Source organism: Balaenoptera ricei, chromosome 10, assembly GCF_028023285.1.
Source record: "Balaenoptera ricei isolate mBalRic1 chromosome 10, mBalRic1.hap2, whole genome shotgun sequence".
NCBI lineage: Eukaryota > Metazoa > Chordata > Mammalia > Artiodactyla > Balaenopteridae > Balaenoptera > Balaenoptera ricei.
Genome location: NC_082648.1, coordinates 10,650,753 through 10,676,038, shown reverse-complemented (window position 1 = coordinate 10,676,038; position 25,286 = coordinate 10,650,753). Strand labels below are relative to the sequence as shown.

Sequence of the window (25,286 nt, the reverse complement as noted above, 5' to 3'; positions counted from 1 at the left end):
ATCAGGAAGAGCTGCAGTGAAAACCATCAAGATTTCATCATAAATTCCTGCAAACAACTAGTTAGCCCAGTTTCCCCAAGTACCTATTCGTCTATTTAAATAGACCTCAACAGAAACAGAATTCTGCCTCTCAGGTATTTATATACTCATCCTTCTGATACAGCCTGTTTCGAAACCAGAAAATTTTATGGTAACTGTTATTATTTTATTTTGTTTGTGTTTTAGAGGCCAAAAGTAGGACTTTGGTTTTTAAAAGGCCTTTCACAGCTGTAATTTCCAGGTCTCTGTGCAACAATGTCATATAAATTTCTATTTTCCACTAGGGAAGTGTCCACGCTTCTATCAAACTGCTCACCCAGCAATTTTAATCGAATTTTCCTCAGACCAGCAGCTATTACTGAATGCCCAGAGACTGAATGGGCTACTAATTTGATCCCAGATGAGATATAAAACGTGAGAGCCACAACTTCTATTATAATAATGCTGTTCGATATTCAATAATTATAACTACCTAATTACAGTCTAATGATCTGATCATCTACCGATGGAACATTTTAGACTGGTATTACTGCACCGGAGCCTTTGGGCTGTGTCATGGTACAGACTCTACTATTGGTCTGGGGGCATAGGGTTATATTTCCTATGATTCAATATGACAGTTCTGGGGGCTGGATGCAGCTTGAGAGACTACTAAAGGTGCCTTTGGCTTGTGCATGACATTTACCCAAATGCCAATCCTTCAGGACTCAGTAGAGCAGATGGGCAAATGCATCCATCACACGGTGGGTGGGAGGATGGGGAACTCATAGAGATTAAGAATGTGCATGGGTAAACAAAAGCGTTCAGCCGTAATCTCAGCAGAATAGAAGACTGGGAGCCCATGGGTCATCAAACCTAGAAAATAAAGGAAGTGTGAAGGATGCATGAGAGGGCAGCTATTCTGATTAATGTCAGCTACAGGAGTGCTTTGTCACTCACGCCCAAGAAGGTTAAGAGGCGGTGCCAGCTCTCAGGAACTTCAGAAGGAAAGGGCTCAGGTTATTCACACCCTAGGCAGGGTGGATGTGTGGCTATCCCCTCTCAGGGAGGAGTTGGCGGTGCACATCCAGCAACTGTGTCCCACTTCTCTCTCTCTCCCTCCACCTCATTTAATGGAAGCTTTGAGTGTGCTTGAGCCCCTTTCACATTGGACCGGGTATTTACTGGAGAGCACGGATACAATCATTCCAACACTTCCGATGATTTTGATCTCCTCTCCCTTTCCTCATCAGGCACTCAAAATCTAGAATGACCTACGGTACCCCGGGGGCCTTGCTCTTGACAGGCCAGGAATGAGAGGTAGACACTGGCCCCCACTGCCCACCCGACCCATTCCAACCCCCCCCCCCCCCGGCGCCCTCCTTCCCCATCCGAGCACTTCCTGCCACCTAGATTCTTTTTGTAGAAATGTGTCCAATTGAACTGTGAATGACTAAAATGATGAAGTTTATCCCGCGGCTTCAGGGGAGAGCTTGGAGCTTTCATGCCTGCTATTAATAATCTCCCCACACATTCAAATGCATTTTTGCTTTTCTCAGGTTCTTGCACACTTCCTCAATTTTCTGCTTGAGTTTAATGCACAGTGAAAAGAGGTTTTTGAATTAGACAAATGTTGAGTTAGAATCATATAAAGTTGTTTGACCTTCCAGTCTCAGTTTCCTCCTATGTAAAGTGAGGGTTGTAGTGCTAATCATACAGGGAAATGTGAGGGTTACATTGGATCGTATATGGAGAACTCCCAGCACAGTGCCTGGCACATGGCAGATACTAATGGGGTTGCTTTCGTTGTGATTATTAGTATTACTATTATCATCATTATTATTATATGAAACTGAGTAGCTGGCACCAAACCAACCCAGTCCATCCGTCACCAGGCTGCCCCATGTTTTAAGTGCCAGTAATAGGATATCTGCTATCCAGTTCACAAGGCTGTGTGTATAAAATCATTTAGGTCTCTTAGAAATTGTCTTTATGCCTAATCCTTGCCCCTTGAGTGGGAGGACCACTGGGAACACCCCCTTAGGGATGAGGAGGAGAAATCTCGCTCTTCTCAGCCCTGTGCTACCCATCCTCCCGGCACCCCCAAGATTTCGCACCATCACTAGATCCTGATCTCACCCCTCATGGAGAAAGGAACAGGTATGAATTAATTCTCTGAATGCAGGGAATTAAAATATTACATAATGTGGGCTTCCCTGGTGGCGCAGTGGTTAAGAATCCGTCTGCCAGTGCAGGGGACACAGGTTCGATCCCTGGTCCGGGAAGATCCCACATGCCGCAGAGCAACTAAACCCGTGCACCACAACTACTGAGCCTGCGCTCTAGAGCCCGCGAGCCACAACTACTGAGCCCTTGTGCCACAACTACTGAAGCCCGCACGCCCAGAGCCCACGCTCCGCAGCAAGAGAAGCCACCACAATGAGAAGCCCGAGCACCGCAATGAAGAGTAGCCCCAGCTCGCTGCAGCTAGAGAAAGCCTGCGTGCAGCAACAAAGACCCAATGCAGCCAAAAATTAAAATAAATAAATTGATTTTTAAAAATATTATATAACGAGTCATGTTTAATCCTCCTTGGGCTCTACAAATGACTTTTTTATTCCTTTGCTTCTAATTTACAAACACCCTCTTCCTAATAGGGGTTGAGGGACCAAAGACAGAATATAACACACCAAGTGAGGGCTCTTAAATGGGGTCGAGGAAAATGTTATGAGTCTCCTCCCTTACATGCTGTTGGGGATCCAGCAGTGTTTTCCGTCTCCTTGGACTGGTCTGTAACCCTCCGAAGTTGAGTCTGATTCCTTTCGCCCCGGCTCACACTGTCCGTTTTGATGACTTGAACATAATTGCCTTCCAATTACCCTGCACCTTCACCGTGGCTGGTCCACTGCACCCCCTGGGGTGTGCGAGTTCCTGGCCAGTGGCTCTCACTTCTGATCTAACCCACAGCCCCACCTGATCATTATTCCCCTGCGGGGCGCAGGCAGGAGTGAGCGGCGGAATCAAGCAAGGAAGCGACTCACTTTCAGGGTATTTAGATTTCTGTAATCATGCCACATCTTTTCACCAAAGAAAGGAGCAAAATGTCTTGGATTAGCAAGTGTTCTTAGTGCACGGAACACACAATTCTCTCCACTTTTGGCTGCTGTATCCAGCCGGAAGTAGGAGCTGTTTAGCTGGAGCTATCGCATAACACATATAGTAACCTCTCCATTTTTCATTGCCCCAAATTTGTCAGGTTTTTAATAGTATCATCCATTGTCAGCTTAGAGGGGCTTCCTTTAATTTCAATGGCTCTCCCCAACACGTTTGGAAACAGAATGAACTGTCTTCTTCAATGTCTGGCCTGGATCATCCCTAGGTACTCAGTCCCTATACTAGAGGCCCCCCAGCAGATGAGTGGGGACCTATCAAGTAGTAGAGCGGTTTGGGTAGAAATAAAAGAAGACCCCGTGCTCCCACGGGGTCCACCCACCCTTCACAGGTAGGGGAGATTTCTGAGAGCCTCATTCCCTGGCCTCGTGTGTATCTTGCTTCAGATAAAAGCACCGAAAAGAGACCATTTCTGAGCATTTATATCTTTGGAAGTATTGCCTGCTACAACTTTCTTTCGTGGCAGTATGTTTCACTAAAACAATAACTGAGTTCTCTCTCCCACCTCTCCGAAAGGCTATGGATAGTACGCGCCAACAGAAAGCAGACCCCTAGTCACAGCCTGGCGGCTCAAACCAGGCAGTAGAGGATAACGGCATGGAGGTTCTAAAGAGCTGGGTGACACACCGTCCTCCCAACAGAGCATCGGTGCTCGGGAACACCCCAAAGTTTGTCACGTGGTTGCTGGGACTTTCCTAACAACATGATCTGTGGTCCTTGGAGTTGCACCCAGGCCACCAGAGCTAGTGAATCCACTGCATTCTCAAGGGATAGGATGTCCACTGACTGTTCCATGTGGGGTGCCAGGAACACATTTCTCTACCCACCACTGGAAGCAGAGTAGGATCGCCCCCTTTATCCTCATTTACCCAACAAGCTCGGGGACAGGGGTGGTCAGGGCTCCGTGGGGTTGGGTGGGAAACTGAGAAAAGTAGAAGAGGCATGAATGCTGACTCTAGAGAGAAGTGATCGTTAAGAGAAACGGAGGTTAGCGACTTAGAGCCACACACAGGCTCTCTTTATCCCTTTCCTGTTCTTCTTTCTGCCCTAATGGACAGGCCCGCCGGTTCCTTTTCCACCTCCGCCATCTTTGTTTCTGACCATGCTTCCCCTGTTCTTCCCGCATCACCCAGACCACACTAGGGCAGTGGTCTCTTTACACTCCTGTCCCCGTTACAAGCCTCACAACCACTGACCATTCTAGATCTGGATGAAGTTCTTTGCTAATAGGACAGTTAGTGAAAATGAACCTGAAGATTACGGTTGCTGGTGATTGGAACTGTAAATGACTAGCTAATGTTGGGGAGAAAGATAACTGCCTTCTCTAGTTGGCTCCTTCCACTTAAATCTTTATTGGTTTCTTGCCTCCCTCTTATACCCACCACCCCAAAAAAATGAAAGAATCAAAGGAACATATCCCTGAGACTGCCTTCCTCTTTGCCTTTTTCAGGTAGCCTAACACTTTTAGGGCGTTCTGACCAGGAGAAATTAATCAGGTCTCTGTGGACACCTTTCCTTTTCTGATGGGTAACTCATACTGCAGAGACTTTGAGAATCATTGACTTCTAAACAGACAATTGAGGTGTTGGTAATTTGGCTCCGTGATTGCTAAGCTAGGGGTCAGATAACTTTCTTTCTGCCCTGGAGTCCTGTGTGTTTATTGAGCGGCCACCAGAGTCTAGGGGAAGCAATGCTTGAGGGTGGTCCAAGGAACAATAATTGGGAACAATACAACAGAATAGAGCCCCCAAAACCTACTTCTCCAGCAAAGGAAGCGATGGAAATCGTCGGCTTGAGTCACTGAAGATCTCGCCAGAGACTGGGGGTGTCACATAATCAGAAACAGGGATCTGGGGGTTGTGTGAGCAATGGGGGGGCCCCACAGAGCTCAAATGTCTGTGATTCACTTGGAGTGTGTGACAGTCTCACAGACAAAGGCAAAGTGGAGGCATCCTCTACCAGATGGCACAAGATAGCTTTCTGAGAAGCCTGTGGATCTGGCTGGCTAGCCAGAAGACAGTTTAGTCATTTCCCTGGCAGCTGAAGACAGCCCAGGCTTTTCTGGGGAGACAGGAGCAATAATGACCAGATGCCAAAGTCCCTCCCCATCACTCCTTCCTCTCATCCCAGTTTTTTTTTTTTTAAACATCTTTATTGGAGTATAATTGCTTTACAAGGGTGTGTTAGTTTCTGCTTTATACAAAGTGAATCAGCTATACATATACGTATATCCCCATATCTCCTCCCTCTTGCATCTCCTTCCCACCCTCCCTATCTCACCCCGTTAGGTGGTCACAGAGCACCGAGCTGATCTCCCTGTGCTATGCGGCTGCTTCCCACTAGCTATCTATTTTACATTTGGTAGTGTATATATGTCCATGCCACTCTCTCACTTCGTCCCAGCTTCCCCTTCCCCCTCCCATGTCCTCATCATCCCAGTTTCATTGCTGAAAATAACACAGTCAGGTCATGCATTCTTCCTCCAGTATTTATCTCCCGTGCATCCTTACTTTCCACTCCCATTGTCACTGTCCGGCTCAGGACCATCAGCCTCTCCCGCGATCCTCTCTCTGAACTCCTCCCTCTTAAATATATGCTCTGTGCCACTGGATTATCCGACCAAGTCACTCCTCTTCTCAAATCTTCCAAACACACCACCACCCCACCACCAATCGGGAAAGAGGATCCAAACACCTCACGCTGGCACTGGGAATCCAAGGAATTTTAAACCCGAACAGAAGTAGTCATTTTCCTCCTGTTATTAAAATCACTGGTGGCAACCCGCCTGGTAACAGAATTATTTGTGGAAATGTTTCGCTCCCCCACCCCTAAGATTCTAAGTTCCTGAAAGGAGAAGCTTGTCTATGATAGGTACCAAGTGTCTGTTCAGCGAGCAAATAAATGAATCAAGGAAGGCAATATTTTCTTTTCTGTGGAAAAACAATCAATGTCAAAGTAACTGAAGTCTTCATAAAAAACAACAGAATTCTACAGAGAAAATGTTTCCCCCTTTTTTATATAGGTGAACTTTAGGTTCTGTATTAGTTTTAGAAATTATTTATATATTTCTGTAACTATGTATTGAACATCTTACTACAGGCAAACTCTGTGAATATTTCCTGAGTATCTTTTTTTTTTTTTTTTAATTCTTATTTATTTTTTGGCTGCGTTGGGTCTTCGTTGCTGCTTGCAGGTTTTCTCTAGTTGCGGCGAGCGGGGGCTACTCTTTGTTGAGGTGCGTGGGCTTCTCATTGCGGTGGCTTCTCTTGTTGCGGAGCACAGGCTCTAGGCGCGCGGGCTTCAGTAGTTGTGGCACATGGGCTCAGTAATTGTGGCTCGCGAGCTCTAGAGCGTAGGCTCAGTAGTTGTGGCGCACAGGCTTCATTGCTCCGCGGCATGTGGGATCTTCCCAGACCAGGGCTCGAACCCGTGTCCCCTGCATTGGCAGGTGGATTCTTAACCACTGCGCCACCAGGGAAGTTCTCTGAGGATCTTTGACATTTGAATATTCAAGGTTATATGTGTGTTTGTTCCCTTTTATTCAAGAAGAAACAAGTAAATGCAAAGAAAAAATCTTAAACTTCTAAATACTATTTTGTGTATTTAACTTCCCTATCTACCTCTTTAAATTACAGAATCTCTGACTGAAAGGGGGCTTTAAAATTCCTCCCCAATACATGAAACTCATCTATAAATCTACACCAAGGAACCACCTAAATCATACTTAAACTCCTCTAGTCACGGGGAGCTCACTACTTACCAAGACCCCCTTCCATTAGAAAGGTCCTGGCAACACGTCAGAGGCTGCTCTTGACAATGACTGCCTTGATCTTACTTCTGCCCTTTGTCTAATGCTTCCTTGTTAGCATTTTTCTAAAGTGGTCACTTTTCCAGCAGAACTTTCAGGTTATCAGAGAATTAGCCAGAGGACATCACCTGAGATTCCCAAATATCACTAAGTCATAACACTGTCCCGAGATGACCCGACTGCTGGACACACTCTGTCTCTTCATTGTTTGATGCTTTCAGTGAAATCCCCATCTCTTTCTGGGTACCTGCAGACTTTGAAGAATGCTTTCTCAGACCAAGACACAGTGCTTTCTCCAAGGCGCAAGATGAAAGGCAAAGCCACTCCTGGTCGTACGATCTCCATGAGTCAGCCCACATCTGCCCATCTTCCTTCGTGGCATACCCAAAACTGTGGCTGTGCTTCTCCTGGGGACACTGTGCAGGGTGGTAGCACGAATGCCTTTCTGTCCTCTACACATCAGGATCATTTTGCTTTTGTTGGTTTATTTTGATATGTTTCTTTCCCACTGAGGATCATTTGGGTTGGCAAAATGAATGTGCAGCAGAAAAGGAAATACTCTCTTTGGGGAGCAGCCGTAGAGGATGTATCCGGAGGAGGAAAAGGCTGGGATTAAAGGCAGGGCTGAGTGGATGAGACCTTGGATGAGCTTTTCTGACCATTGTTCTTGTTGTTTTTTGTCAAGTGTACTTTTCCATTCTAAATATTGTTTTAATGTAGGGGTGGGAGAGGGGGGCATTAATTTCTCCGTGGGAAACATGTGGAAAAAAAGAATCCTGAAGGGCTATTTCCTCCTGCTTCTGGATGTCTGATGTTTGGTGTGGAAGGAAAGAATTTCAAGCTGTACCTCACTATATACACATCGTTCCAGGGTCTGATGTTTTCAAGCGCACAGGGCAGTTTTTATGACCAGGAGAAACATCACCAATCTAGTAGCAAAGGTAACAGGAATCTACATGTTCCAAAGAAAACAACTATTCTTTCATGGTCCTGGGGGTAAGGGGACCGCACCTCCCAAATGTGGGCTCTCATGAACGAGGGTTATTATAGAAAAGGTGGTGTTTTTCCGGCACTGCTGTAGACTAGCATGATTCTCCCATAGTTAGGGATGAGGAACTGGGGGTGGGGGTAGGAAGATGTTATTGAAGGGGAACAAAACGAGAAAGAAAGAAAAAAGAGCACCTATTTGAAAACCAGATTCTCATAAAAATTCTGCCTCTGACTAACTGCTAACTTTGGGAAAATAACATACCCTCTCTGGACAGTAGCTCCTAGAGAGACACAGTATTGAGCAGCAAAAAGAGCACAAATTCCAGGTTCAACTCCTGACTGCACCACTTAAAAAAAAAAAAAAAAAAATTCAGTGTTAATGGGGTATAGTTGACATATAAAATTGTAAGCTATTTCAAGCACGTTGAAACTCCAGCCCGTTTTAACTGTGATCTGCAGACCTCGTAGCCTTAGTGTGAGGACTGAAGGGCTCCTGCCTGACACAGAGCAAAGGTTGTACAGTTGTTGGTTATTCTTTGTGTTCCTTTATGGAAAATGAGAAGCTCGGCCCAGCGCAATGGGCTTGAAGCTTCTCGGGCAGAAACTGAGGGCCAGCAACTCTGCTAAAAGCAAACAAGCAACATGAAGCTTGTTTTTCCAAACGTTCCCAAAGAGAATAACCTCTCTCTCTGGTTTCCCCTGGTCCTCTTTTGTGTTGGGGAGTGGCTAGATCTGGGGGACATCTGCCAAGTCTCAGGCCAGACCCGGACAGCGAGGCCGGGCCCAGCCCGCGCCCCCGGTCCCGGTCCTGGCCCGCAGCTGGTCAGGCCATCGGGCAATGTCCCCTGGGCGAGGAAGGAAGTTTCGTTGTCTTCTGATACTAACAAAAGAGGAGTGTTCTGGCGGCCAGAATGTCTCCAAGGGAGAGGTTGCCAAGATAATAACTAAGGTTTGGGAAGAAAATCAAGGTGTGGCCCGGCCCCAGGGTCCCTTGGAGGGATCCGACAGTAGGTGGCGGTAACAGGCTTGCACCAGCAGGGCCGCAGCCCAGGAGGTGGCAGGGCCAGACGGATGCAGGTGCAGCCGGGGCCGCCCCAGTGCCTGGGGTGGGCTGCGGGCTTTGTTGCTCTTTCTAAGGGCAACTGGTTGTTTAGTGGCTTAGTAGGGCTGAGGTTATTCCGTCCAGTTCCTCGACAGAAAAGGAAAAGCAGGTCTCCAGAGTGAAAGCAGCAGCAGGATGAAGCCCCCCACCCCCGGCATCTTCCAGGTCAGGCCTCCTCCACTGCAGCACGAGCTTTTCTCTCCTACATTGGGGCAGAAGTTCTAGAACTTCTACCGGATCTCCCCTTCACTCTGTTCCTCCCACCGCCTCCTAGTTAATCAGAGGGTCAGGACAACCCCTCAAAAGAGCGCCACTGGAAGAAACAAAGGGCCTTTGGAAGGACGCTGCTTCTTTCCATTAGGTTGCTGAGAGGGTCCACCAGCTGAGCCTGCCCCGCCGAACCCGACTCCCCCGCCTCCTTCCCCCGCTGCCACTGCCAACCCCAGACGAGCTTCAAACCTTCCATCCTGGCTCCCACCTACAGAACAAGCCCGCCTCCCCAGCGAAGCATGGCGGGCCGAGGGAAGCACGAGGTCTCAGCTTCACAACCCTTTCTCTGAAATAAGTGTGGACCCACCTGGCTGGTCCGACTCCTGGTTTCAGGAGCGGAAACCTCTCCCCAGCTCCCCGCACCTAGCCTCCTAGGCAGGGTCTTTGATTATTTCAAAGAAGACATCAAAGTACCCAGGACTTCATTCTGCTGTCAGCCCTGATATGACCCTTCTGAAAAGGGAAGAAACGTCCCCGGGGAAGATCACCGCCCTGTTGGCACAGATATTCGATGGAAACTCAGATGTTGCATCCATGAGCAACAGAAGATTCTTCACGGGCGGGGCGGGGGGTATTGGGGGGTGCGGGGGAGACAAAGAAGGAATACTTGGCCCTAAGGACGGTCCCGAGGCATCGAGGGAGGGAGTCAAGAGATCTTCACACTTCTGCCTTGTTCTTCCTCCTTCTCCCTGGCTTCCTCTCTCCACTTTCTCCCTCTTCTAGGCCTTTCCATCTGCCCCCCTCCTCCCCCGACACACAGGCCTAAGGAAACCCGCGCAGTCCCCTTGCTCCCCGCCCCCTTCCTCCTGGCACCTCCCCTTTCCTCCTCAAGGTCGGCTCCCCATCAGCTCTCATCCACACCTTTGCGGCCGCACCCTCCTTGACAAGGGGGTGGGGCTCCTTTCCCAAGACCAGCTCCTCGCATCTCCCCCCGAGCCTGGCCTGGTTTCCTGGCGGATCCCTTGCTGTTGTCAATACCCCCACGAGGCTTCGCTAGCCTGGCCCTGCTTATCTGAGCGGGTGCTCCTCGGGTTTCATAAATCAAACCTCTTACTTTTCTTCCGAGAGCTGGGTGAATGCTCACTGCTACCCGACGGTGAAGCCCGCGGACCCGGTCCCTAAGGGATCTCTGAGCGTATGAAGCCGAGGAGCCCGCCTGGGTCCTCCGTCCTCCGTGAGACGCCTGTTCCCATGCAACACGTTGTTTCATTTCGCTTTCCTACCAACGTTTACGGATTAAGCTTGCTGTTAGAGTGAGCCAAGGGATTTCTCACAACAGGAATGGTAGGATCTTAGAACAATAGGGTCTCAGAGCCACAAGGGGCCGTGGAGACCACCAAGCTCAGGTCCCTCCATCGAGAAGACAAGTGTCCTGCCCACGTCACACGGCAGAGTCGGGACAAGACGACGGCCCCTCGGGCTTCCTATTCAGCCATCCTGCACCTACCCCAGGATTCATGCCACCGATTTCAACCCAAGCCCAGCGGGTTCTCAATTTTAATTACCCCACTGGAAAAGAGAATTCATGAAACAGGCTCGGGAAGTATGAAAACTGCCAGATCCGCGTAAGGCCAATGGCCCCAAGAATAGAGGAGTCCATTTTAGCTCCAGAGAAATGCCATTTCCACAGCAGGGAAGGAAAGGTTGACCCAAATATTTTGTTAAAAAGGGAGAGAGAGACACAGCAATCCCCACAAGGGCTTCTACTTTTATCTTTGTGCTTCAGTATCAGCGGATCTCCCAATTAAATTGAGAGAAATGACTTGTAACTGAAGTGTTACAAAGAGTGGTCTTGAGACATGCATGTTTGGGGAGTGGGGTTTTGGGAATTCAAGCAAACTCCTAACTGGAAGCGTATTTGGGCTCCCTTGATTACTGAATAGAAATCCAGGGTCATCTGGGCAGAACTGGAAAAAGTATTGGAAAAGGGACATTTACGGTCAGAAAATTCCAGTTCCATGTTAGTTAAGGGTTATGAGCTCTTTTCAGGGGATTGACATCCAGACTGCCCACCAGCAATTAGATCGAGGCGCTGTTGATTGGCAGCCTGTTCCTGTATTTACTGTGACAGGAGGTTAACAGTGGAAAGGCATGGGCTGCGTGAACTATGGACCAAGTTAAGGGACCAGCCCCAGAAGGCCAAAGAAGCCTGTGTTTCTGGCATTGGATTGATTTAACCATGACCTCGTGGTAGTAATTGGGTGTGTCCCTCTGAGTATGTATATCTGAGAGTCCCAAATGGCTCTGAGCTTTTGTGCTAGGCAGCTACGTGTATACAGGTGGTCGGTTCAAGAGGGAACCATATGCGTGTGTTTAGAAAATGAAGGCCCTCAGAATCAGATCACTTGCGTATGCATGACTATGCTCACAGTTTCAAAGCTTCGAAAACGCTCCCTGCTCTTTCTGAACCTTAGGTAGTAGTAATAATAATACAGCTGCATCAAGTTGTATCCATTAAATATTAAATAAGGGTCAAGTGTTTAGAGGATAAGGAGCATCGGATGGGTCAACAACTATGAAAATAGAATAGGTATTTTCAGCACCGGAGAACTAGGAACAAAGTATACAAGTTATAGGGAAGCCAAGTTTGCTGGATCTAAGAAATTCTAGTAATTAGAGCTATCTAGCAGAGGTGGGTGAGCATGACAGTACCTTCTGAGGTACCAAGCCTCTTCTCTGGCAATTTTAGGGAAATGTAAAATTCCCATCCGTCCAAGGTGGTGTGAAAATAAGATTTCTGCATATGGCAGAGAATGAATGGGTTGACCTCCAAGATCCCTGCCAAACTCAGGGCACAAAATCAAGGATGAACTGTAACTATATTTGCCTCGTGCCCTTTTCTGAGGCCATTTTTCGGGTCTATGCCCTGTCAGGCTCTGAGGAGTCTACAGAAAAGCCATTTTTTGCTTCACCTCTAAGCCTTCTAGGTCTCTGACTGCTTTCTCTCCGCTGGTCCCAGGGGGTCTGGTACCAGCTGAAACCCCCAGAGCCACCGAGTCCAAGCCAAGAGGGTCTGCATGCCCCGGGTGGGCTCTTTGGAGCTCCTTCCCTAGGTCCCCCAGATGTCCCTGGGAATTGGATGGGCCAAGTCTGGCCTAGGAGGGAAGCAGGAAGAGTGGAGAAAGCCACAGTCTTTTCTGTGGTCTGTGGAGGGGACGTCTTTCCTCTCCTAGAGACTGCCCTGTACTCCTGGGAGGGGGCCAGCATCTGCTCTGGGATGTGATCTGCCCTGGGTCGGTCCTCGATGGCCTTCTGCCAACTCCCAGGACAGTGTCCTACCCTCAAACAATGTAAAATCCAGGGGGTCCTTGGACCAGGACGCCAGACCGGACATCCTGCGGCCCTCCAGACAGCGCTCCACGCCCACCCCAGCCCTCAGAGTCTGGGGTGGAATTTGATCCACCTCTGAGGGCAGGAGGGAAAAGAGCCCTCCCGGTTCAGTCTTGTCAAAGATTCACAGCTGAAATGCACAAAAACTCCCTCAGCCACGGAACTCTCTCACTACTTCCTGGAGGAAGAGGGGAAGGTGGGAATCAGAACCGCATTCTTTAAATTGCCCTCAAACTCCAGGCGATAACACGCAGCACACTTGCTCATTTATAAAACTCCAGCGTAAAGTGAGATGCCGCACAAATAATGAAATTCATGATGGTTTACGCCCCCAGAATTGTCAGTGTTGTCTATTTGCTGACCAGTTAAATCTAGCTTATTAGTTTTAACCTGCACAGACTAAAAGATTTGTACTAGCTTCCTAGGATACCACTTCCATCAATTTAATGATGGCTTCCCTAATCCACGTCCATGTAAACTGGAAATAATCAACATTTCAAGCAAAGGCGGGAGTTCCCTGCATCTTGAAAAGTTGCCCTTGCACTAACTTAATCATCCCCTTGAGGGCAATTTTACCAGGCGCCTTGCCTGTACCAGGTACGCAAGCTGATTACTTTTGAATCTTCTCTTCGTATGAACTACATTTCTAAAGAAAAAGCCTAATTTCATCAGACAAGCTGAATCCTGTCATTCTCCTCATCTTGTTTACCTGGGGGAAAAAATACACCAGTATCTATGTTGAAATGGGCCACGCCTCCACCAAAATGCTAATCATAAAAAAAAAAAAAAAAGCAAATAGAAATCACTCGTCTTCCTTTTCCAGATCCCTTTCATTATTAGCACGAGCATTTGTTTGCATTTGTACAGCCATGTTTTGGAAAGAGTGAGAAGATAAATGTTCCAAAACAATCACTGCCTTCCCTGCAGAAAAAAAATCCCACATCCACCTAAAATAAAAAATTATTTTAACATTTCTGATATGCCATATTTTCACTCAGCACTAAAATTTGGTTTTTTCTGAAGTGAAAGCACAAAGCGATTTTTTTACAGGGACAGATGAAGCTCCCCTGCTCTCCCCTCCAAACCCAGTTTCCCTCCTGCTTCTCCCCATCCTCCATATCTGGCCAGAGAGAGAGAGTTCTGGAATCCACATCAGGCTCCCAACTTCACCAAAGGCACCCGTCCTGCGTTTTATTTCAAACTCCATTTGAAAGAAAGAGTTTCCTCTTTCTCTCTCTCTCTCTCTCCCTCTAACGGTTTTCTTTAAACAAACCAACCCCCTCCTCCTATCCCATGGAAAGAAAAAATATTTACACTTAAATAAAAGTGAATGAATAAGCCAAAGGATAGCAGTAAAAGTAACCACGAAAATAAACTGAAATGCAGATCTCTATCCACCATCACCCCAAAAGACCAGCAAACAGAGAAACAATTCAAGTCCTGAAGCACTTTGAATCAAAACAGAGGAATTGACAACATCGGGCAAGCACACTCTGTCATTTCAAAGGTACGTCGTGGTTCCCCCCATAAAGAAAACCCATAAAGGATACGCTAGTGGTATCCTAGGAAGCTAGTACGAATCTTCGGAATACCCAAGGTCCCTGCTCCCATCACGCTTTCAGAACAAGGACCCAGTTCCTGCAAGACCTAATAACAGCCCAGCCCCCCCGATGGCCCCGACCCCCCGGGGCCCCCGTCAAACTAGATTTTACCGAACCTTAAGGAAAAAGTTATCTCGGTGCCCACTTTTAGCCAAAAATTTGAAGGGCTCACTTCAAAGAGTCATGGAAAAATAGCAAAGGAAAAAAGAAAAAGCAAAGTTTCGGTGAGGTCGGAAGGAGGAGAGCAGTGGGAAGGAAGGAAAGTTCGCTGGGCTTCCCCACAGTGTCGGGAGCTGTCCTACCTGAGAGTCCAGAGACGGAGGTGCCCTGAGTGACAGGAGCTGGTGGCAGGCGTCCGCTCTTCTGGAGGTCTGTGACCGCAGTGAGGGGAGGGCTGGCCTCCCGAGGTTATAAGTTTCCTGCGCTGGTGTGCTGGGGTGTGTGATGGGCGGTTTCTTTTCACTGTGCTTTAAAGGAGTTTCTATGAATCAGTCTGGCTTAAAAAAAAAAAAAAAGTGTTGGTAAGCTACGCCCTGCTAAGCTGGCAGTCCGTCAAGAGAGGTTGGGAGGGAGCCATCAATTCAGAGAAGCCAGTTTAGGCTCCCTGTGACTCAGACACACAGACCACAGTGGAAAAAGGAGTGACATTGCTTCAAATGAGTAACAGGAGTCACACAAATAGATCTGTTTACCAAAGCCCATTCCTCCTCATCAAAAAGGAGACTTGGTTACCATGGATACAAGCAAAACACAGGTTATCTGCCCACACTTTCATCTGGGGGGGAGGCACAGGGTGGGGGACATTGCCCTGCCCACTGACATCCTAGCTAATCATCCCACGAGACTCCCATTCTTCCTCCCCCACCAAATGCATCCGAGGCTGCTCACGGTCGGGAATGATCAGATTTACTTCTGATTCACTTCCCTGCCTGACCCTGGGCACCATCCTGAGGGTGGTTGGGGATGAAGAACGGAACACACCAGGAGCCCTCGGAACCCTGCCTCTCAGTCGTGGAGAGCTGGCTGGCTGGCCCTTTAATTATGCTCTGTGAACGCCCAGCCAGACACTTACAGTCGGGAGGAAGTCGTCTAGTTAAGAACTTTGCTCTCTGACCTCCAGGTAATAATCACCTGGACCTTGCTCCACAGTTGAGCTCCTCGGGCATAATCATCCCAACCACCTCCCTGCCTCACTCCTCTCTCACTCAGCAGTGGAGTCGGGAGTGGCCCCAGAAGTCATGTCATCCCAAGGCCAGGCGTCCGCTGGAGTCCAGAGCCCAACTGCTCACCACTTAGCTATGTGACTGCATGCCTCCATTTCCTCGGGCACAAGTGGGGCAGACAGTACCTCTTATGGTGAGAAATACACGTAGGGAGCTTGTAACAACACTTGGTGCATAGTAAGCACTTGATAAATATTAACTAGAATGAGGATTTTACCGAAGAAGGAACCCAGGCCCAGAGAGGTGAAGTAACTGATCCAAGGAGAACAGCAAATTAGCAGGAGCAGCTGCGTTCCAAGTCGGCCACACCCAAGCAACTCTATTTCTGCTGTTCACTGCTGTATCATGACAACTTATTTCAATTCAAATTATTCTCCTAGAGTTATTTATTGATCCAGCCAACCAACGCATTTGCCCATAGCCGTGCACTAGGCACTGTTCAGAGCGCGGGGTCACGGATGTGAGCAAGATGCCTGTCCTGCTGGAATTTATATCCCATAAAAGAATAGAGAAGGGACGGATGACTATTCAACAAAACGTTTATAAAACTAGGTGGTACAATTACAGGTGAATTTTTGTTTCTTCTGGGTCACATTTCTATATTTTCCAAATCTTCTGCCATGAACCTACATTACTTTGATTTTTAGGAAAAAACATTTTTTAATGGATAGGAGGGAATATTATCTGAAGTGAATAATGGGGAAACAGCACACATACACACACACACACGCACACACACACACACACGCATACTCCATCACTCATCTGATAATAAAAATGTCTGTTTGAGAAAAGCCCCTCCCAGCAGTGGGTTAAGAGTCCCGTGATCTCTGAGCAGCCTAAGCCTCGAGAGTCGGGGTGTCTGGTGGACAGACCTGGGAACCCTCACGGCTGTAAGGGCAGAATGAAGGCACAGCCTACCTGAGCTGCATGCAGTCTGCCGGCCCATCCCACCCCCAGGCCTTCCCCCATCCTTTGTTGGCTTGCCTTTCACCTCCAAGGCCTTCTTCGAGTTTCAAACTCTCCCTTTCCCCAGCAGCACGTGCAGGGGGGCGGGTCCAGGGGTACAGTCCAGGGACGCCGAGGAGAATGTGGTCTGGTTAGTTTTTTTAAAGGGAAACCTGGGGCTTCCCCTTGAGGGGACGCAATCTCCCTCCTGCTTCCCTCTCAAGATGAGCAGAGGAAAAAAGCAGAAACTTCCCTTATGGTACTTGAGCAGGGGAGTCATTTGGTCCTTCTGGATTCTTGGATTCCCACACGGGGTCTGAAAGGGAGAGGCAGTGGATTGAGAAAGGGGTTCTGAAGACAGAACTCAGAAAATGGTTCTAGTTTTCCTCTCCCACCGCCTGGCAAGGGGGTCAGTGAGTAATCTGCCCTCCTGCAATTCAGACTTAAAGTGAGGCCATGCCATAGCCTTCCAGGTGGGCCTAGTGAATCTCACATTCCTTTAAACTTCTGGAGATGTTTAGGGTTTGGAGAGAAAATGTCAAATGCTTTGATCTCTTAACACACACACACACACACACACACACACACACACACAGCGGTTGTGTAAATACAATCGTCCCTTGGTATCCACTAGGGGGAGTGGTTCCAGGACCCCAAGGATACCAAAATCCATGGATGCTCAAGTCCTTTATAAAAAATGGCATAGTATTTGCATGTATATGCACATCTTTCCATCTCCTTTAAATCATCTCTAGATTACTTATAATACCTACTGCAACGTAAATGCTAAGTCAACAATTGTAAATACAAATAAATGCTACATAAATAGTTGCCAGTGCACAGCAAATTCAAGTTTTGCTTTTTGGAACTTTCTGGAATTTTTAATTTTTCTGAATATTTTCGATCTGCGGCTGGTTGATTCCATGGATGCAGGACTTACTGTATTTTTAAAAGATAAATGCCAGTCCAGGATTTCTAAAGGCTCGCAATTAACCCTTGAAATGCCACTGAGCCTCTCTTTATAAAGTTATCAGGTCTGGGCAGGAAATTGGATCTGTTCTAGCTGAAGCTCCAGCTTACTCTGCCTCTGGATGTGATTAAAATATTAAGCCTGATTCTTTTCCTGGCCGTGAGCCGGACAGTTTCGAGACTGCAGATGATAAAGGGTTCAGGGATCTAAAACCACGTGGGACTGGAGAATGTCACTCTCTCTGGCACACACAGTCTTTTCAAACCATTTGGGGTAATCTACCTTTCTCCTCTCTGCTCCCATTTCCCCTACTTGGATTAGACACATTCATTTTCAACATGGGTAAATAACTGGGCAAAGTTTCATTTGACCTCATTAAAGCCCTAGAAAGGAATGTCCCCTCTTGCCCAGTGCCACAGCATTGCATTCACACACAGGAATAAGCCCCCTCCTTCTGAAGCAATAGGCATTCACTTGTGGCACAATGCCATTTGGGGCAGATTTTTGAGTCTGAACTGGCGTAAACACTTTAGATGGATGTGTAAATCCAGGGCTCTTCAGGACAAGATACAAGGAGAGATCGTCTAAGGTAGGTCTGGCCCCCTCTTGCCCCCAGAAAAGAAAACTAATAATAGCCTGAACTTGATTTTGCTCAGTTAGCTAAAAAGAATGTCAAGCATGTTCCCGAAAGCTATTACATGTGCAAGGGATGTCAATGTTAATTTTATAAAACACTGCTTGAAAGGTAAATAGATTGAAATGAAAGTTACATAGTATCTTCCAAAGTCAAATGGATGAAAGTTTGAAATTTGAGGATTTACCAAAAATGTCATATTCCTCCCTCTTTCCTTCTTTCTGCTGTGCTCCTGTCTATTTCTCCCACAGGCTGTTTCCTTCCTGCTTTTATTGTTTACTTTCTTAAATTCCTCTCAGTGAGATATTTTCATATAATTTCATAAAATGAGAAGTCTCTAAGTCCCCCCTGCATCTTCCTCTGTCTTGTCTCTGAGCGAGCTTGTCCTGAAACTGCTTTTGAAAGATAAAACTGATGAAACTCCAAGAGCTTCCAAGAATACGAGCTGTTGGCTATTTCCCAGCTGAGTGGAAAGTCTCACTAGCAAAGCAGTACGATGCATGTAGTTACAGAAGAGGGAGGGCTGCATTGACAATGACGTCTGAACTTGGAGGGAGAAGTGAGCCAACCCTGCCACCTTGGACAGTTACCAGACTGCTACTAATCGCTGTGATCAATTCTTCAGGCAGCTGGATGTGTACGGACGGTCAGAATGGCTAGAAGAACAGACTTCCTGATCCACGTCCGCTTGGTTACAGGTTCATAACCAGAGAAGAATAACAAAGAAACAAATAAGCAGTTGTGACCAAAATTAAAAAGTGAAAAGATACTGCCTTTTTCCAACTAATGCCAGCTGTAGTCTGTTCTGGAAGGTAGATATTAAAGGTATGTCACCTTCTCCACTTGGCCTCTCATGAATACATTATTCCTACTGCTTAATGGTCCATTTCAGGTAAAGGGCTAAATATTTATAAGGAATTAAAGACTGACTATCCCTCCCTTTGCCTAGAAGGCAGCAAGCCCAGTGGATGGACGCTAGCTACATAGCCTGTGTTCCCCAAGTACGGGAATCTCACGTCCTCCTTCAAGACTTTCGCCTTGAACTCAGGGGCTGCTCAGTGCACCCTGCTCACTAAGCCCCCGCAGCTGTGAGAAAAGTATTTAAGACATATCTTTCAATTTGCCTGAGGAAAATTGTCAGGGAAGGGCGCACAAAGCTGGACAGCCAGCTGGGGGGTCTTAGAATGTGTCTCCCACTGGGGCCGTGCGGTCAGCAGAGCCCACAAGCCATAGGGACCCTCTCGAAGTGAGCTTTGAGAGCAAGTTATAACACTTTCAGAGACACATTGTTTCTTGGTGAAAACAAACAAACACTAAGTAGAGTGACTCAAAAATTCAGCCTCATTGGAAATTCTTTCTGGTTAAGTTTTAGGGTAATTGGTTGCCTATTTTTAACCATTAAGTCTTGCAGGACTAAACAGACCTCTTTCAGATCCTCACGACTCTCACACAGGCACACATACACACAGGTGATTTGCCCCTCCGAACACACGGATGCCGGATCCACCTGACTCTTTGTGGGTGGTACGTAGGGCGGTGTCTCAAGGCTCTGGAACCTGGCAGAGCTTGTGGCCATAGGATTCACAGCCGTTCTTCCCTAGCAGGACTGGGTAAATGCTGACGAGCACACAAAGCTCCTTTTCCAGACCCTGTACTGACCATCCTCCTTTGGTTTCAGCTATGCTTCAGGCAAATTCCAGGCCTATCCAGTGCAATTTATTCCGTTTCATCTTTCTACTTATAAATTCACTTTTGGACTTCCCTGGTGGTGCGGTGGTTGAGAATCCGCCTGCCAATGCAGGGGACAGGCGTTCCAGCCCTGGTCCGGGAAGATCCCACATGCCGCGGAGCAACTAAGCCCGTGCGCCATAACTACTGAGCCCGTGCTCTAGAGCCCACGAGCCACAACTACTGAGCCCACGTGCCACAACTACTGAAGCCCACGTGCCTAGAGCCCGTGCCCTGCAACAAGGGACGCCACCGCAATGAGAAGAAGCCTGGACACTGCAACGAAGAGTAGCCCCAGCTCGTCGCAACTAGAGAAAGCCCACGTGCAGCAACAAAGACCCAACACAGCCAAGAATTAATTAATTGATTAATTATTTTAAAAATTTCACACCGTTAAATAAATAAATAAATTCACTTTAGCCGTGCTTGCCTGTGACTACACCCCAGCACCTTAATTACAGCTGGGGGACACTACATCTCCTTTGCCACCCACTGGTGACTCTTTTTAGGGTGGCCACATTCACAGAGACTCAAACCAACCATTCCATTCTTCCTAATTTTTACTCTTAAATGGAGATTTATCTCAATGTTCTGGGAACATCTTAATCTCCCCCCTGTAGTAACAACTTCCCTTTGAAGATCCAAGGCTTCATGTCTTCCCTAATGTGCTTATTTCTGGATTGTGTGCTGGGAAGCACTTGCTGATTTTTGAAGGGCAAGCAACTCTAAACCAGCCGGACGTGGGGAAATTCACTCCCAGCATCTTGTAGTCCTCTGAAACTGCACATGGGATCCAGACAGAAAGGAGGATGTCATTTACCGTTTGCTTTTCTGATTATAAAAAACATGATTTTTGAACAAAATTCCAACAGTGCGTGAACATGTAAATAAGAAAGTTAAAAATCATCCGAAACCTCACCTCTGAGGTAATTAATGTAAACACTCCTTCATAGCTGTGTATACACGTACATATATAAAATTTTACCCAGGATGAGGTACATGGTGCATTGACACCTGCTGTTGTCACACAATCCCTCTAGCTAAGCCCCACAGCTTCCCATGTCAATAAATGTAGATCCATTTTTATCATTTTCCCATCATTATTCTTTTAATTGAAGTATAGTTAATTTACAAGGCAACACATCATTTTTTGTAATGGTTACAAAGTATCCCATCATGTGCATCTATCAAAGTATTTAAATGATTCCCTATAAATTCCCTCTTAATGCAAAATGGATATTTATGTTGCTTTGATTTTTTTGTCACTATAAACGGTACTGCGGTGAAACTCTTTGTACATAGCATATCTCTACATGGAATGACATATTTGCCATCTTATTAAATATTCTGTCCCCCATTCACTGGACTGGCATGTAGTACTGATTTCACCCCTCAAAGATGTGCAATCTTAGAAAACTCCCTTAAGCCCTCTGGATCCTATTCCTCATGATTGGGAGGGTGCCTTCTAGCCTTAACATTTTATGGCCACTTTCCCAACTCTAAAGCTCATGCAAAGCATGTACGAATGGATGCCAACCAGCTCTCTCTGGTCTCTACCTTCCCTTTTTATCTCATACACAAAGATGGACAGTTCATATTGCTCTCCTTCTGATCTTTCATCTAAGAAAACGGAGCCAAATGAGACTGCCCAACCCTAAAGATATAGTGCTGGGTGGTTGCCAGGAATTTGAGATTTAAAAGATTCTGTGGTCCTGGCCAAATCTCCATGGACTACCCCATTCATGTTCTCAGCTGGAGGATACCCATTTCCCAAAATTCCAGGCTCATGGCATCATTTCGCCCATTTTATGCCTCCGTCCCACATCTCAGGGTGTGATCCTTGTCAGTTGCACAGGCTAGAGCCTACACAGCACTCAGAGGGGCCGCAGGAGGTGAGCCAGTGATCTGTCTCTGATCGGCTTCTAGCTCCTTGTCTCCTGGTGCCATGGGGTGCCCTCAGCAAACTGGGGGCAGGGAGACAGACCAGTCTGTGCTGCTGGAGCCCTTGCTAAGGAATTTCCAGCCTTAGCTCAGAAGTAATAAAATGCAAGATCCGAGACCCCTCAGCCCAGTGCTGGCTGACTGATGGGCAGGGCAGGGGGTGGCTCGCTGGGCACTGGCTGTTGGGCTGTCCTTGGTCTGCAGGAGGGAAAGACCTGGTGCGACTCTGAGGATTCAAGTCCAGAATAGTGTGGACTCCAGAAGGAGGCCTGCTAAAAATAGTTACAACAAAAGCAAAAACTTAACATTTGCATAGCACCTTCTAGACACACCTTCCTTGCATTTAATATCTTTCTCTTTTCACATGATTGGAAGGGTAAAATTGAGGTTCAGAGAGGCCTAATTGCTTGACTAAGCCCACAGAACTATTAAGGAACAGCATTTAGGTCTCTTAGGGCTGTGTCTATGTTGCTGACCTTTTTGTGGCTCGTGGAAGCTAGAAAGGGTCTGCTATAGATCCAGGATGATACAAAAAGGGTGGAGAATTTCCAGATGGTTTTGAGCTACTCCAGTTGGATGCTGTCCAAATCAGCGGTTTCTAGACACTGACAGAGCAGCCGTGACTCCAAGAGATCCCTGTATCCATGTTCTCTGAGTGAGGAACTCCCTCAGCGCAAACGACCCCTGCCAGGCTTATCTTGATGATCCCGGGCTTATCTTGCATGCCCCGTGATCTGGTGGGAACCAGCCTCCCCAGGGACCTTTGCTTGAGTATCCTGCTTTACCAAATTCGCATCAATGAACCAGCTCAAGCTTGGGTTCCAGGCGCTCTTTGGACTATCTGGAGACTTTCCCCCAGAAAGGACTCTTTGCTGGGGGGCAAAGAATTAAAGATTATAAGGACTTTATGACAGAAGGTACGTGTGGTGGATTGATTTATGGGAGGATTTAAAGACACAGTTAAATTGTCTTCTCAAAAGAGCATAATCGTTTTCAGAGTATGTGCGGGAGTTACCTTCTATGGGATTATAAAACAAAGTTATGGCCAGAGAAAAGGCAGTAACCGTGATATTTAGAACTTGGGCAAAGCACTTAAGGTTCTTTTGGGGACAGCGGCACTCCAATTGCCTGGGTAAGGAGCTGCCATGCTGTGGATAATGCATAACTGGGGAATGGAGAGTCTTTCTTAGATGATGGAGAGCACAGCCCCACTTGAGAGTGGGCTGGAGGGAGCGTTCTCCTGGCTGGGAGGAGCCCATCCGTCTGTGCACATCCCCAGGGAGCAGCACAGAAATCAACAAGAGCTAAATCATTTAGGCTGCAGGGAAGTGAGTCTGCGTGAGCACAGGAGTCCTTCTTTGATCGAGGGTGCATCCCAAGCACCTAGGACAGTTCCTGGAACACAGTAGGTGCCCAATAATTACGTGCTGAATGAATGAAGCGAAACCTCGCCTGTATTTGGAAAAGAATGCGGGATGCTCTCAGGAAGGCGGTAGAGTGATTAACAGCACAGAGAATTTCCCCCTTAAATAATCCACCATACAACAATAATAATACCTAAAGGAAACCAGGCCGTTCGCCACAACAGCAATGAGTAAGCTAAAAAAAAAAACAAGCCCAGGTTCCTTTTACAAATATTGCAATGCCTAAGACGAACAGCTAGGGGGAAGGGAACCAGGGAAGACACGGATAACAGCGGTCACACCAGCATCTGTGACACTTTCAGCCGTGTACCCACTTGTGCTGACCATTTTAATAAAGGGCAAAGGGAAAACATGACGCAAGGAAGGGATGTGTTGTATGTCTCGACTTTTAACTGTCACAGAGCTAAAAACAACGGCGAGGGGATCAGATCACGGATTAGGCTGAAGTTAAGGTTCAGCTCCACACATTGCAAATCAGTCTCCTGATCTTCTCTCTCACACGTGCACGTCTCTGGTCTCCCTTATCAGCAGAGCCGGCCTGACACCTCACTTCCTAAGACTGGGAGAGTTGCTCCTCTGTGTCTCCAAATCCCTGGGCATCTACCCTCCAGCAGGCCTCCTCGATAAATTCCCAGCTCCTCTCACCGTGGTCCTGTGTCTTATTTGTTGCTGTATCTCAGCTCCCAACACGATATCTTGCGTCTAGTAGATTCTCAACATATAATTGTCCCCAAATTAAATGAATTAATGGCTCCATCATCCTCCCAGTCAACCTGGACTCCTCCTTCCAGCTTCCATGTCCAAAGTCACCAGGTTGTATTTAACCCATTTTAAAGTATTTCAGGTCTGCCCCCTTCTCTTCACAGCCACGGCCACAGCCTTTGCTCAGGCCTCTTCTTCTGTCTAGACTATCACCACGGCCTCCCAATACTGGTTTCCTTGTCTCTACACGATCTCTATTCCAAGCCACTCTCCACACCAGAGATGGCAAACTAACAGCCCACATACATAATTTGTTTGGCCCTGAAAATGCTCTAAAAATCATCCTACCTTTTAAAACCAGGAAACGTCTAATAAAATGCTGGTTTTCCAAAGTTTCTTTAAAAATCACAGGCACTGGCAACAAAAGGCCTAGATGAGCTGGCAAGAGCTGGAAGTGTGAAGCCTGCCACCCTCAGTGCAGACATCCCCCACCTCCCCACTGGGCCCGATCCCTTGGTTTTAGGGGTCTGGTCCCCTGAAGGCATGGACGTTTATGGCCCTTGCTCTGTCCTGCCATCAGAGTTATCTGTGTGGAACACACGTGGGATCAAATCAGATCACGTGACTGCGATCTAACTTTGCTGGCAAGATAAGATCATGCGTGTGAGGCCCATCACACACTGGTCCTGCCCAACTTTCAAGCCTGGGCTCTCCTCGCACCCGCCCCACACCCCGAGGGTGCTGGGCACGTTCTCATCTCTGACGCTTTGCTCAGGCTCTGTTCTTCAACTTGAGTACCTGCCCCTGTGTTGCAGTGATCGAGAGAATGTGCTAGCGTCAGACTGCTTAAGTGCAAACCCTCTCTAAGTCTTCACTTCCTCAAAGGAGGATAATATTAGTTGACACTTCATGGAGTCATTGGGAGGAGCAAAGAAATAATACCTGTAAAGCTCTTAACCCAGGGCCTGGCGCATAGCAAGGGCTTAGCAAGTGATACCCATGGTGTCGTTGTTGCTGTCTAGCCCTTCTCGCCCTGAAGAAATGCTGTTTCACCTCCATAGCCAGTTCAAATGCCAATTTCTCAGTGAAGCCTTCCCCATCCGTCTACCCCACCCTAGGCAGTGTGAGTAATCCCTGCCCATGAGCCAGGAGGTTCTGCACATACCTCTAGGATGGCATGTGCCACGCCGTCTCACCTTTGGCTGAACTGTATCCATCTCCTCTGGGTACCACTCACTCCCTAAGGACAAGATGGGCATCTTCAAGCACCCAGTTCCTGGACCTTTTAGGTACTCAGTGTTTCCTGAATGAGTTGGGTTGGATATGAACAAAGAAACAGCCGGAGGGTCAAACAGTTTTCTCCCCAGAGTTCTATATACCGAAAGATCTTCACGTGATGCCACCCACCACCTAAATCCAGTCCATA

At 47.4% G+C, this 25,286-nt stretch overlaps 1 protein-coding gene across 1 annotated transcript in view; it reads right to left on the bottom strand.

The window, feature by feature from the left end:
* Positions 1–25,286, bottom strand: part of EMP1 (epithelial membrane protein 1) — a 50,481-nt gene that overhangs the window by 5,460 nt on the left and 19,735 nt on the right. The window contains exon 3 of the mRNA XM_059935346.1: positions 14,593–14,787. The gene's annotated coding sequence lies outside the window, so the exon portion shown is untranslated. The remainder of the gene's footprint in view (positions 1–14,592; positions 14,788–25,286) is intronic.